Here is a 13338-nt window from a genome sequence, read left to right as displayed (position 1 = left end):
GAGCCACTCTGTCCGTAAGTGAAGTCGTCTGAAACAATTATGACCCTCGTATCCCTCAGAAGCGAGTCGACTTCACTGATCACCTGTGCCTGGGAAAAACCAATAAAATAAGAGGGTCAGAAATCCGAAGAATTCTGCGTACAAGTTTCCCTAATGAATCAAATAAGAAAAAGAGCATAAATAAGATCCATGTAATATTTTGAGGGATACGATTATACTCAAATCCTAAGTCAATTAACCATCCATGCGTAATTAAACATTTAACAGGAGAGAACACGAAATATATAACGTTGATCACAACTAAATCAATAAGGAAATTAAATGCAAAAGTGCTCAACATCGTACAATGATCAACATAAACAACCAAGTGAACAGGTAAACATGCATGAACTAATGCACAGCAAGAACATGCATGATTTATATGCAATGCATGAACCATTTATTATCTTCCATTTAAGTTTTCCTCTTTCCATATGCATGTCCTATTAAATGCGCACATCCTTAAGTTCCTCTTTTTAATTACAGTGGCCGCGGATACACCAAACGGGTACAATCCCCGATGTTAAGTAGGGTTCCCGGGGTAGCTTCACACACAATTTGTATTTTGTTACCGGGTTCCAAACTTAGCCCTCGACCGATATCAGGAAACAGCACCATCCATCGGAACCTTGGAAAACATCATCCAAAGTCGGGGACACCAGGGAAAACAGCATCCACTGGCGCCACTTTCTTGGTATACCAAAACAAACTCACAGCTGTGAATAACACACCACTCCTGAGTAAAGTGGCGGCTCTCCCTAAAACCGTGACCAAGAGAAGAACCTCAATATCGGGTTCAGGGGCAACAATGCACACGGAGTTTTTGTATCCTCACGGTTTCCCCTAAACCGCAATATCCAAGATTCTCATACTCCAGATGAGATATCCCAGAATGTATATTACCCTGTTCTTATTCATTATATTTTTAATTAAGTCCATTTCTTTAAGTTTGCCACACATATGCAAAAGTAAAGTGAAAACCCCGCATCCGCCCCTGCAGGGACCCATTCGGGACTCCAGCCCGTATAAACCACTAGAACAGTATAGTAATGTGCCAAACCATCTTATGTGGTTTTAGTGATGCATTTAAAACATAAGTGAAAGAAAACCACACCCACGACTCTCCAGGCCGATGATGGTCCATTTCGGCCATCGATGCATCATATAACAAAACCAAGTAGTGTTCACCCATAACATAATGCCAAAAGCATATGCACTCATGCAATCATAACTCGACTATAAGCATGTCGTTTATTAAACAGATGCATTTCCTCTATGTGTGTGTCACCTACATTACGTACAGATATAAATCAAAGTAACTTCTTTGAATGTGTGAGTGCATAACTCAAGTATTCTTACTCAAGAAGAATTATCAATAACCAAGGCATGCTCACATTCCAGGTTTCACAACTAGTATGATGAAAAGCAAAACAACATTTACATAATTACTGGCATAGACATTAATCAATTATGCTACCAAGAAATTTAACAATCATGAAGCAAACGGCCACTTACACATGAATAAAATAATATAACCATGCAAAGCTGAACTAACACAGATATAATGTAGTCTTATTTGAGAAGCAAGGACCCAGCCAATATATTGAAACCAAATTAACAACATAATTAACACGTAACTAAATTTGTATATTAACCATAAACTCAATCATTTCCTGTATCGAAACATAGGCAACTTATGAACAATCAGATCAATAGAGAAATCAGATAACCAAAAGCTTCATAAGACATTAATTGAAATCTTGAATATATAGAAATATATAGATATCCTGATTGCGATTTACCCATCCTAATGTAAAACAGGATTGAGGACAATAGACTCATTCAGGAGCCCCCTCCACAGATCATCCGAAATCCCTGTTAAATTATGTATATATAAATATATATATACATATACTTATATATATATATATATATACATCAGTATATATATATATATATATAAGTATATATACGTATATATGTATATATACATAATTATATTTTCTTTTTCTGTTTTGTATAAACCAAAAACCCGATAGGGGTATTTTGGTAATTCCCAAATGTACCTTTTTATTTTTCACTTTTTTCTCTTTTTCCCTTTTTTCTTTTTTCTTTTTTATTTCTTCTTTTTGCTTTTTGGAATCATAAAGGGGCCCCACCCATCTAGTCGTTGGGGCCCCAACAGTCATATTTATGACCGTTGGGGCTCCCAACGACTAGAAGGGAGCCCCCTTTATGGGTCCTCTTTAGTGCTTCCCTCCTCTATTTAAAGAGGAGGTTCCCCCTTGTAAACGTATGGGTTTTTACACCCTTCTCTTCCTTTCTTCAATAAATCCAACTTATGACTTTAAGTCATTTCCTATATTTGTGAGTTTTGTGTGTGTACATTTGGTGTTTGTGTTCTTGGCTCTTGTAGTCACTCTTAAGGAGTGACTTTTGCTCTATTGGTGCTTCTGCCTCTTTTCATTACATGGTATCAGAGCTCGGTTGGTGATTGGGCTTCTCTTTTGACATCTTGGAAAGCGTGCCTCTCAAAGTTTTGAAGAAAGGAAGTATATTTGGTGCCGATGGAACGTGACTCTAAAGTGGAGCTCTCTTTCAAGCTAAATGGGTCCAACTATCTCATGTGGGCCTCCGCTATGGAAAATCATCTAAGAGGTAAGAAACTTTGGGGTTTTGTTATGGGGACTACTCTCGAACCCTCTCTTGTTCTTACCAAAATTGAAAATGAAGTTGAAAAGGCTTTAGATGGCGATGAGCGCATCAAAGCCATTAATGAACATCAATCCAAAATCGAGGATTGGGAAAGCAACCATGCCAAAATCTTGGCATGGTTTATGAACAACGTAGATCTTAAAAATTGTGCCAATATTGCCAAGTTTAGAAGAGCCAATGAGGCTTGGTTTTTTCTTAAGGGTATGTATACCCAAAAGGATCTTGCTCGGCAATTCTTTTGCCAAGAAAAAATTCGTTCCACCAAACAAATGGATATGAGTGTCCGGGACTATTTTAGCTCTCTAACTCCTCTTTGGGATGAGCTTGCCCTTCTTGAGCCCAAATGGGTTGCTCCACAAGACATTGAACTAAGAAAGGAACAAATTGAAAAGGAGCACTTTTTTCAATTCCTTCATGGACTTCGCCCGGAATTTGAACAAGTGAGGGCATCTCTTCTCCATAGAAGCAAAGCCCTACCTATTGAAGATGCTCTTGCCGAGGTATGTCAAGAAGAAACTCGACTTGGCTTGAGCATTAGGAATGATGAAGTTTTGGCCGTTAATAGGCCCGGTTCTAATGTTAAAGCATATAAACCTCCCCACTTTAACAAAAATATCAATGGGCCTAGAAAGGGAATCATATGCCACTATTGTAATGAACCGGGACACATTAGACCGGTTTGTCCTAAGCTTAAAGGAAAGGTTGCCGCGGTTGGAGAAAATTCTCCAAAAAAGGAAGAAAGTACCAAAGAAGGAGATATCAAAGAAACTCTTAATCATATCTCCGAAGTTCTCCAACACCTTCTCAAGTCTTCTCCTTCAACATCCGGAGCCGCCATCGCCTACTCTTCATCACCTCCAAGTATGTGGATACTAGACTCTGGTGCTTCTTTCCATATGACATCTCATAAAAACTCCCTTTCCAATGTTTTTTCCGAACCTATGTCCTCCTATGTCTCAACGGTCGATGGAACGTCTTTAAAAATTGAAAGTATTGGAACACTTGACTTCAAAAATTCTCAAAATTTCTTTGTTCCTAAAGTAAGAGTTGTTCCAAAAATTAATTTAAATCTTTTTTCCGTTTCCCAAATCACCGACCATGGATGTCAAGTCTCTTTTTCACCTAAAGATTGCATCGTGCAGGATCTCCAGTCAGGGAAGCTGATTGGGCAAGGCCATAGAAGGGGTGATCTCTATTTTATGGACTTTTTGACGCTTCCATCTAAGTCATCTTGCAATCTTGTTAAAGATAAAAGTATTGGAATTTGGCATGAGAGACTTGGTCATCCAAATTTTGTAAAAATGTCTCTTTTCCCTTTTTTGAACAATACTTGTAAAGACAATCACATGACTTGTAAAGATTGCATTTTTGGGAAATCTAAAGCTATTCCGTTTCCTCAAAGAAGTTATTTTGCCACTCGGCCATTTGAACTTGTTCATTCCGATGTGTGGGGACCTTCCCCTATTTTATCTAAAGGAGGCTTTTCGTATTATGTGGTATTTATTGATGACTTCACTAGATTTACATGGATATACTTCTTAAGTCGCAAATCTTAAGTCTTCTCGTTCTTTAAAGAATTTCATGCTATGGTTAAAAATCAATTTTTAGGAAATCTATCTATTCTTAGGTCCGATTCGGGAGGTGAATATATGTCTAATGATTTTCAAAGTTACTTAAAAGAAAATGAAATTTGTCATCAACGTTCTTGTCCCAACACTCCGCAACAAAATGGTCTTGCGGAAAGAAAGCATAGGCACATAATAGAAACTACAAGAACATTATTGATTTCAAAAAATACCCCAAAATCCTTTTGGGCCGAAGCGGTTCTAACTTCAACATATCTCATCAATAGAATCCCTTCATCCTCTTTGAAAAATCTTTCTCCATTTGAAAAACTTTACAATATGTCTCCCGATTATAAAAGATTAAGATTTTTTGGATGTAAATGCTTTGTTTTAACTCGCAAAAATGATAAACTTTCTCCTAGAGCTATTGAATGTATTTTTTTGGGATATGGCGAAAAACAAAAAGGATATCGATGTTTTGACATCCTTAATAATAAACTTTATATCTCAAAAGATGTCACATTCCTCGAAGAAGAAAATGGTTTTTCGCATCAACCAAATGAAAATATTGACTATTCCTTTTTATTTGACTTGTTACCTCAAGAAAACATCATAGATGATCATATTGATCTTAATGAATCTCTTGAAGATCTTGTTGAACATCCAAATAATGATCAAAACTTAGAAGAGAATGCTTCAAGACAAATACAAGTCTACTCTAGAAGGAATGAAAGAAATCCTCCATGTGCCCTTGAAAGATTTTCACAAAATGAGTCGATAGAAGAAACCTCTCAAAGAAGATCAAATCGCATTCCTAAGATTCCAAATAGATTTGTTTCTTATGACTCTTTTTCCCCTAATTATCGAGCATGTCTTCTTGCTCTTCACTCATTTCATGAACCATCACATTACAATGATGCTAAACAATATGATCATTAGAATGAAGCTATGGAGCTTGAACTTAATGCCCTTAAAAAGGCACAAACTTGGGAAGTCATTGATCCTCCCAATGGCAATAAACTCATTAGATGTAGATGGGTGTTTAAAGTAAAAACTAAGAGTGATGGTTCATTGGAAAGATATAAGGCTAGGTTGATAGCCAAAGGTTATGCCCAAGAGTATGGGGTAGACTATGATGAAACTTTTGCCCCGGTTGCTCGAATGACTAGTGTTCGAGCCCTTATTGCTATAGCTTCTGTCAAAAAATGGCCCATCTTTCAACTTGATGTTAAAAATGCTTTCTTGAATGGTAATTTAAATGAAGCAGTTTATATGGAACCACCTCCAGGTATGAATTTAAATGGAAAAGTTTTAAAATTAAAAAAGGCTTTATATGGACTTAAGCAAGCTCCTAAAGCTTGGTATGACAGGTTTAGTACTGTATTAATCAATTTAGGTTTTTCTTCTTGTTATACTGACACTGCTCTTTTTGTCAAAAGAACAGGTGACTCCATTATTATGCTTCTACTGTATGCTGATGATATGATCATCACTGGTAATGACAAAAAGGGAGTAAATGATGTTAAGTCTATATTAAAAGATACTTTTGATATGTCTGACCTTGGTTATTTGAGATATTTTTTAGGAATTGAAGTGGCCTATTCAGCACGAGGGTACATCTTATCTCAAATGAAGTTAGCTACGGAAATTTGTACCAAGTCAGGAATATCTGATGAAAAGAAAGTGGAGACCCCTGAAGTTATCAATGCGAAACTAAGACTTGAAGATGGTGTTCCTCTTGAAGATCCAACCCCCTACCGCCAATTAATTGGATTCCTCACCTATCTATCCATCACACGTCCAGATATAGCTCATGCGGTTCATGCAGCGAGCCAATTTCAGCACGCTCCTACTACGGTTCATATGGCGGCCGTAATGAGAATTGTGCGATATATCAAAAATACCATCTCCAAGGGACTCTTCTTATCCTCTTCCTCATCTCTTGAATTAACTGCTTTTACTGATGCTGACTGGGGAGGAAATCCCAATGATCGGATCTCAATTACGGGTCTTTGCATTTTTTAGGTGAATCTCTCATCTCGTGGAGATGCAAGAAGCAGCAGAAGGTCTCCTTATCATCTACTGAAGCTGAATATCGAGCTATGGCAATGACAACTATGGAGATTGTGTGGCTCAGAAGTCTTCTTAGTGACATGGGCGTTAACATTTCCACTCCCACCAAGCTCTGTTGTGATAACAAGAGTGCGATATACATTGCCAGCAATCACACTTTTCATGAGCGGACCAAGCATATCGAAATGGATTGTCATTATGTTCGAGACGAATATCTCAAAGGAACCATCACATTGCCATATGTCACTTCAGAGTATCAACTAGCTGACTTCTTCACCAAGGCGCTCCCAACTCCACGATTCATGTTTCTTCTTGGCAAACTTTCGGTCTTCTCCCCGTAAAGTTTGAGGGGGCGTGTTAAATTATGTATATATAAATATATATATACATATACTTATATATATATATATACATCAGTACATATATATATAAGTATATATACATAATTATATTTTCTTTTTCTATTTTGTATAAACCAAAAACCCGATAGGGGTATTTTGGTAATTCCCAAATGTACCTTTTTATTTTTCACTTTTTTCTCTTTTTCCCTTTTTTCTTTTTTCTTTTTTATTTCTTCTTTTTGCTTTTTGGAATCATAAAGGGGCCCCACCCATCTAGTCGTTGGGGCCCCAACAGTCATATTTATGACCGTTGGGGCTCCCAACGACTAGAAGGGAGCCCCCTTTATGGGTCCTCTTTAGTGCTTCCCTCATCTATTTAAAGAGGAGGTTCCCCCTTGTAAACGTATGGGTTTTTACACCCTTCTCTTCCTTTCTTCAATAAATCCAACTTATGACTTTAAGTCATTTCCTATATTTGTGAGTTTTGTGTGTGCACATTTGGTGTTTGTGTTCTTGGCTCTTGTAGTCACTCTTAAGGAGTGACTTTTGCTCTATTGGTGCTTCCGCCTCTTTTCATTACAATCCCAACCCATCTTTCCCTTTAATTTCAGTCGTACCCTTGGTTCCGACATACCCAGCAAGAGCTCGGTTCAAACCGACTCTTGTGCTCAGCTGGACATGTACCATAAACAGATGTAGTATAAGAGAACTTTAAATCTGTATAGATACAAAACTACATAAGTAGTCAATTTAAATCCATGTCCAACATGCTAACCCCAAAGAATTCAAGGTATTTTATAATCAAATATACTAAAAAGGAAATCTGCGCATGGACATAGGTCTGAGTTTGTTCACAAATTTAACCACGTAAATCTTTTAACATGCTGTCCACTATACCAGCGATTAAGTCATGGAATCAACACATCAAAAACTTCAGGGAACTTTAACTGCAAACCTGAATACATATACATGTACATGCTGACCCACGTGTGTGTATATATATATAAATATATATATATATATATATATATATATATATATATATATATATATATATATGTATCAAAGTTTGTATGTGGACAGACCTATTTCAATAAACACACAAGAGGTCTACATACCGGGAGTTATTACTACTAGTCATTGAGAGCAACCCAAGACTTCTCTATGTGTTTTTCAACAAGTATATATATACACCAATGCAAGTTGAAAAGGATCAATCTAAGATTTCATTATATTTTTCAGCTTCAACAAGTATATTAGATCACAAGAGTGTACCATCCAGCATGTCTGCAATTTATCTTAGCTGTTTTCCACATATAACACCATGAACGAATATGCACTTTCAGAAATTTGTCCATAAAATTTTCAGACTTCGGAATATAGCAAGTGTTATGCCTATTCCAATCATTATTAAGACTACATAGGTTTAAAGCAACATCAAATGACCATTTAAACAGACAGAGATTTATCTAGATGAAAATTCACCAGAGAACATAATGCATATGCCAGTTAATAACAGAGGGCTCATTCGGTTGGACATCAGAACCGGGATCATAGATCACAACTTAGTTATTGGGATTTTCAGCAAAGGAAAATCTGGAGAACAAAATAAAATCTATCGTTTCCATAAAATCTTGAAAACAGAAGTATCGCATATCTAGTTGCACAGTAGATTAACTAAACAGAAACATAGGGAAAACACATAGTTAAGGAAAAATCTGGAAATTTAGGAAAACACACTACATCTAAAAAGAATCGAACCAGTGGCCCAGTCCAAACTGGGTCTAGCACACGGCCAGACCCACCCAGCCGACCCAGTGGGCTGGGTCAGGTACTCAGCCCAGCCGACTGAGTACCTGGGCCCTAAGCATGAAAAATTCCTGTTAACTTTGTTTTCTTTTTTTTTTCTTTTTCAAAAGATTACATTTATATCTAATTTATTACACAGCAACCTTCAAGAGTATGGAAATACATGGATTTCTTCCATGGATTTTAGAGTAAATGTCTAGATTTACTCATCCCTAGGCTTTTACACCAAAATACTTACATGGAAATCGAACCCATGTTCATTTTCCTCACTTAACCCAAAGGAAAAACCCGTACCTTTACAATCCGATGTTTTGGGGGTTGCGGCTGACGTGAGGAGGCGAGCTATTCCACCGGCCTCGACTGCTCCGGTGTCGTGATGGTCGCACGCAAGGGAAGAGGATAGGAGAAGAGGGCTGGTGGTGGCTGCAGCTTTCCGGCGACCCCCAGCCTTCCACTGTACGCCCACACGAGAGAGAGATGAGGGAAGGGAGAAACGAGGGAGATGAGGGAAGAGGGTGAGACCCCCCCCTCTTCCACTTCCCATTTATCGCCGAACCCCCCCCCCCCCCCTTTTCTTGCCGAGATGGGTGGGGGTTTCGGTTACGCCTGCGTAACCCCCCCCCCCTCTTTCCCCTTTTCTGCTCTGCTACAACCCTATCGGGCAACCCTTATCGGGTTGCCCCTTTCTTTAAAAGGGTTACACAGGGGGTGCGGCTCGGGTCCGGACCCGAGGCCCGTAACCCGACCCCCAACCATATGGATCCATCAGTTGGATCCGAATGGATCCAACTGTGGATCCTCGGATAATAAAAAAAAATAAAAATTTAAATTTTATTTATATATTATATTATTAGTTTTATTATGAATATGGATATAAAGACCATTTTATGGATCTTAGATCCATATGTTGGATCCATTTGGATCCAAACACGGATCCAACCTTAAATACTCGGTTTTTCTTTTCTTTTATACTATTAATTATTTATTTAACTATTATAAGTATAGTTTTAATACCCCATTGTGGGTTATTTACACGTTCTTTTATGGATCCGGTAACGGATCCGAGGCCCAAATTTAGAAAAATACTTGTTTTCAAATAAATTTAAATAAATAAATTACAAAATTTGAGGTTATTACATGGATAAAGACAAAACCACATGATAACCTACAATCCAACGTTCAATGTACTATTGTAAGAAATAGACTTTTTACATAAAATATGTATTACCTAAAATATTACAATGACTAGTGTACCTTATATTTTACTTTTATGGAAAGAAGACTTTCTCGAATTTCTCTAAAGATGTCTTTTTTAAATGACATGACATTTCACATCTCAAAAAGGCTAAGATTTCAAAAAAAGCCAACGACTATTTTTTTAAGCTATAAAAACACACTCAAATGAACTATTCAACACAGAAGGGAATGGAATAGACAAGTGAGCTTACAACGAGAAAAATACCTATTCGATATTTGAAAGAGAGCCTAGAAAAAGAAAGAGAAAAGAAAGAGAAAAAGTCAAAAACAACTATTTGACAAAGAGTATCTTCTGAGTGACAAACAGAACATTCTGAGAATTCTTCATTCGTGCATTCATATCATCCTGAAGGTTCTATAGGAAGTATTGTAACTTTCTGTTATTCACTGTATTCCTTCTTTATTGAAAGAAGTAGACCTCTGTGTAAGAGGGTGTTGTCCTTCTCTGTTGAGAGAAGAAGACCTCTGTGGAAGAGGGTGTGCCCCTTCTCTGTTGAGAGAAGAAGACCTCTGCGGAAGAGGGTGTTGTACTATTTATCCAGTGACTCGGATGTTATAGTGGAAAGCTCAAGTGGTTTGCTTGGGGACTGGATGTAGGTCAGGGTTTTGACCGAACCAGTATAAATCCTGTGTTTATTGTGTTGTGCCTTATTGCTTTATTTTTTTATTATATCAACTTGCATCGTATTTCACTATTCACCCCCCCTCTAGTGGAATTTCACGATCCAATAAGTTGTCGATAAGGGTTTGGATCATCTAATAATACTCCATCTTCTGCTTGCATTTTCACATTTATTACTTCAGGAGTATCGGCATATTTGTGTCAGTGATTCCTGAACGCTCAATAATATCAGCTACAAACTTGATTTGAGATAAAATGTATCCTCTTGGTGAATAGGCTACTTCAATTCTTAAAAAGTATCTCAAAAAACCAAGATCAGTCATATCAAAGGATTTTTTAAGCAAAATTTTAATATCTTCAATTTCCTTTTGATCATTCCCTGTGATGATCATATCATCAACATACAAAAGAAGAATGATCAATGAGGTACCTGTAGATCTCACAAAAAGAGCAGTATCAGTGTAACAAGATTTAAATCCAAGTTTTAATATCGTACCACTGAACCGATCATACCATGCTTTAGGGGCTTGTTTAAGCCCGTATAGGGCTTTTTGAAGACGAAGGACCATCATTTTTCAATAGACAGACCAGGGAGAGGATCCATGTATACTGCTTTATTTAAGTTTTCATTCAAGAACGTATTTTTAACATCTAACTGATATATCGGCCATTTTGAATGGATGCTATAGTAACTAGAGTTCTAACTGTAGTCATATGAGCTACTGGGGCAAATGTTTCTTCATAATTTATACCATATTCTTGATAATATCCTTTTGCAACAAGTCTTGCTTTATATCTCTCAAGAGACCCGTCACTTTTTGTTTTAATTTTAAACACCCATCTACACCCTATTGTCTTCTTTCCGATAGGAAGATGTTGAATTGCCCAAGTGTGAGCCTTGTGTAATGCATCTAATTCAATTTTCATGGCTTCAACCCATTCGTTTATATTTTTGGCCTCATTATAGTTGGATGGTTCATGATAGGAATGAATGGCTAGAAGACATAACAAACCTACTTGGAGGCCTATGTGTTCGTTCTGACCTTCTAATACTAGTTTCTTCAGTATTTGTTAGTTGATTATATCTGTCAAGGACACACGGATGCTCCCTGGTATTTCGTCTAGAGTATTGAAGAAGATCTTAAGATGGTTCGCTACTTGAGTCATTAATAGAATCGAAGGTTTCAATATAATTACTAATACCTTTATTGGGTAACAAATCAAATAAGAAAGCATAATCAGATTCTTCCTTAGAAACTTTAAAATCAAATCCATTGTCATTTTCTAGAAAAGTAACATTTCTAGAAACATAGAGTTTATCATTTGTTTTATCATAACATCGCTATCCTTTTTTATTATCAACATAACCAAGAAAGACACATTTTATGGCTTTAGTAGAGAGTTTGCTATATTTTTCAAGAAGCACGAAGCATTTATAGCCAAATACCCTTAGCCTATTTAAATCAGGAGAAATTTTAAAGAGTTTTTCAATAGGAGACTTGTTTTCCAAAGTTTGAGAAGGCATTCTATTTATTAGGTAGACTGCGGTTAGGGCAACTTCAGCCCAAAATTGCTTTGCAATTTCTTTTGAAATAAGTAGGGTTCTAGTAGTTTCAATGATATGACGATGTTTTATTTCAGAAATCCCATTTTGTTGAAGTGTCTTAGGGCATGATTTTTGATGCACAATTCCATGATTTTTTAGATATAATTGAAATTCATTTAAAAGAAACTCTCCCCCAGAGTCAGAGCAGAAGACTTTGATATTTGTTTTAAATTGATTTTTAACTAGATTATGAAAGTTTTTAAAACATGAAAAAAATTTAGATTTGAGTTTTAGAAAGTAAATCCAAGTATGTCTACTAAAATCATCTATAAATGTAACATAGTATGAATAACCACCTTTTGACATAACAGGAGCGGAACCCCACATATCCGAATGCACTAATTCAAAAATTTTATGTGTCACAGAGGTTCTAGACCCAAAAGGTATCATTTGCATTTTTACAAGTATACAATCTTCACATAAAATTTTTTTCTTTACAAAAATTTTCCAAAAATGAAAAAGAGATAATTTGGATATACTTGGGTGTCCTAATCTTTTATGCCAAAGATCTATATTAATGTCTTTGACATGATTACAAAACAAGTATTTTGGTAAACACAGGAAATCCATATAGTACAGGTCTCCTCGTCTATGGCCTTGCCCAATCAGCTTTCCTGACTGGAGATCCTGCACCCAACACGCCTTAGATGAGAAGAATACTTTATAACCATAGTCAGCAATTTGAGAGACCAAAAAAAGATTTAAATCCAGTTTGGGAATGACTCACTTTTGGACTAAATATTTTTTTTGAAATATCATCAAGGTTTCCAAAGCTTTTGACTTTTAAAGAGGTACCATCGGCAATTGACACACATGAGAAATATGATTTAGTGCAACCGGATAATAGTGTAAACCCTGGTAAATTTTTTTTTTGTTTGGATGGCCTTCTAGTTAAAAGCACATGAGAAATAGAATTTTTTGAAATATCATCAAGGTTTCCAAAGCTTTATAAAAGCACGCAGTGGCAAAGGGGGCAGGTTTCTCGAAACCCCCCTTCCCCTCTGCTCTCTCGTTTTCATTCTCGCTCCTTCTCTCTTCTCACCGCCTCTCACCCTCCGAGCAAGTGTCGGCGATCGAAGCTGCCGACCACCACCTTCTCCCTCTTCTCTGCTGCGACCGGCGACCGCGCTGACGGCCTCCAACCGCCATCCTCCTCGGTGTTGTCGTCAACCCCGCCGATCGTCGCCCTTTTTCCTTTGTGTTTTCCGGTTACATCGGAGTCGTCGCCGTCGTTCTTCTTCCTAGGTAGAGCCCCCTCTCTTCCTTCTCGTTTTCCTTTTCGGCAGGGGGCTTCGCCCCCCTGTTGCTCCA

The 13338-nt window shown here is 37.2% G+C and overlaps 1 protein-coding gene across 1 annotated transcript in view; it reads left to right on the top strand.

Annotated features, from left to right (window-relative positions):
* The window catches only part of LOC149815426 (uncharacterized), a 170735-nt gene that overhangs the window by 101225 nt on the left and 56172 nt on the right, over positions 1-13338 (top strand). The gene's annotated exons all lie outside the window — the stretch shown is intronic.

This window comes from Nuphar pumila, chromosome 15, assembly GCF_984573655.1.
Source record: "Nuphar pumila chromosome 15, dmNupPumi1.hap1.1, whole genome shotgun sequence".
Taxonomy (NCBI): Eukaryota; Viridiplantae; Streptophyta; class Magnoliopsida; order Nymphaeales; family Nymphaeaceae; genus Nuphar; species Nuphar pumila.
This window is presented reverse-complemented; position numbering and strand designations above follow the sequence as displayed.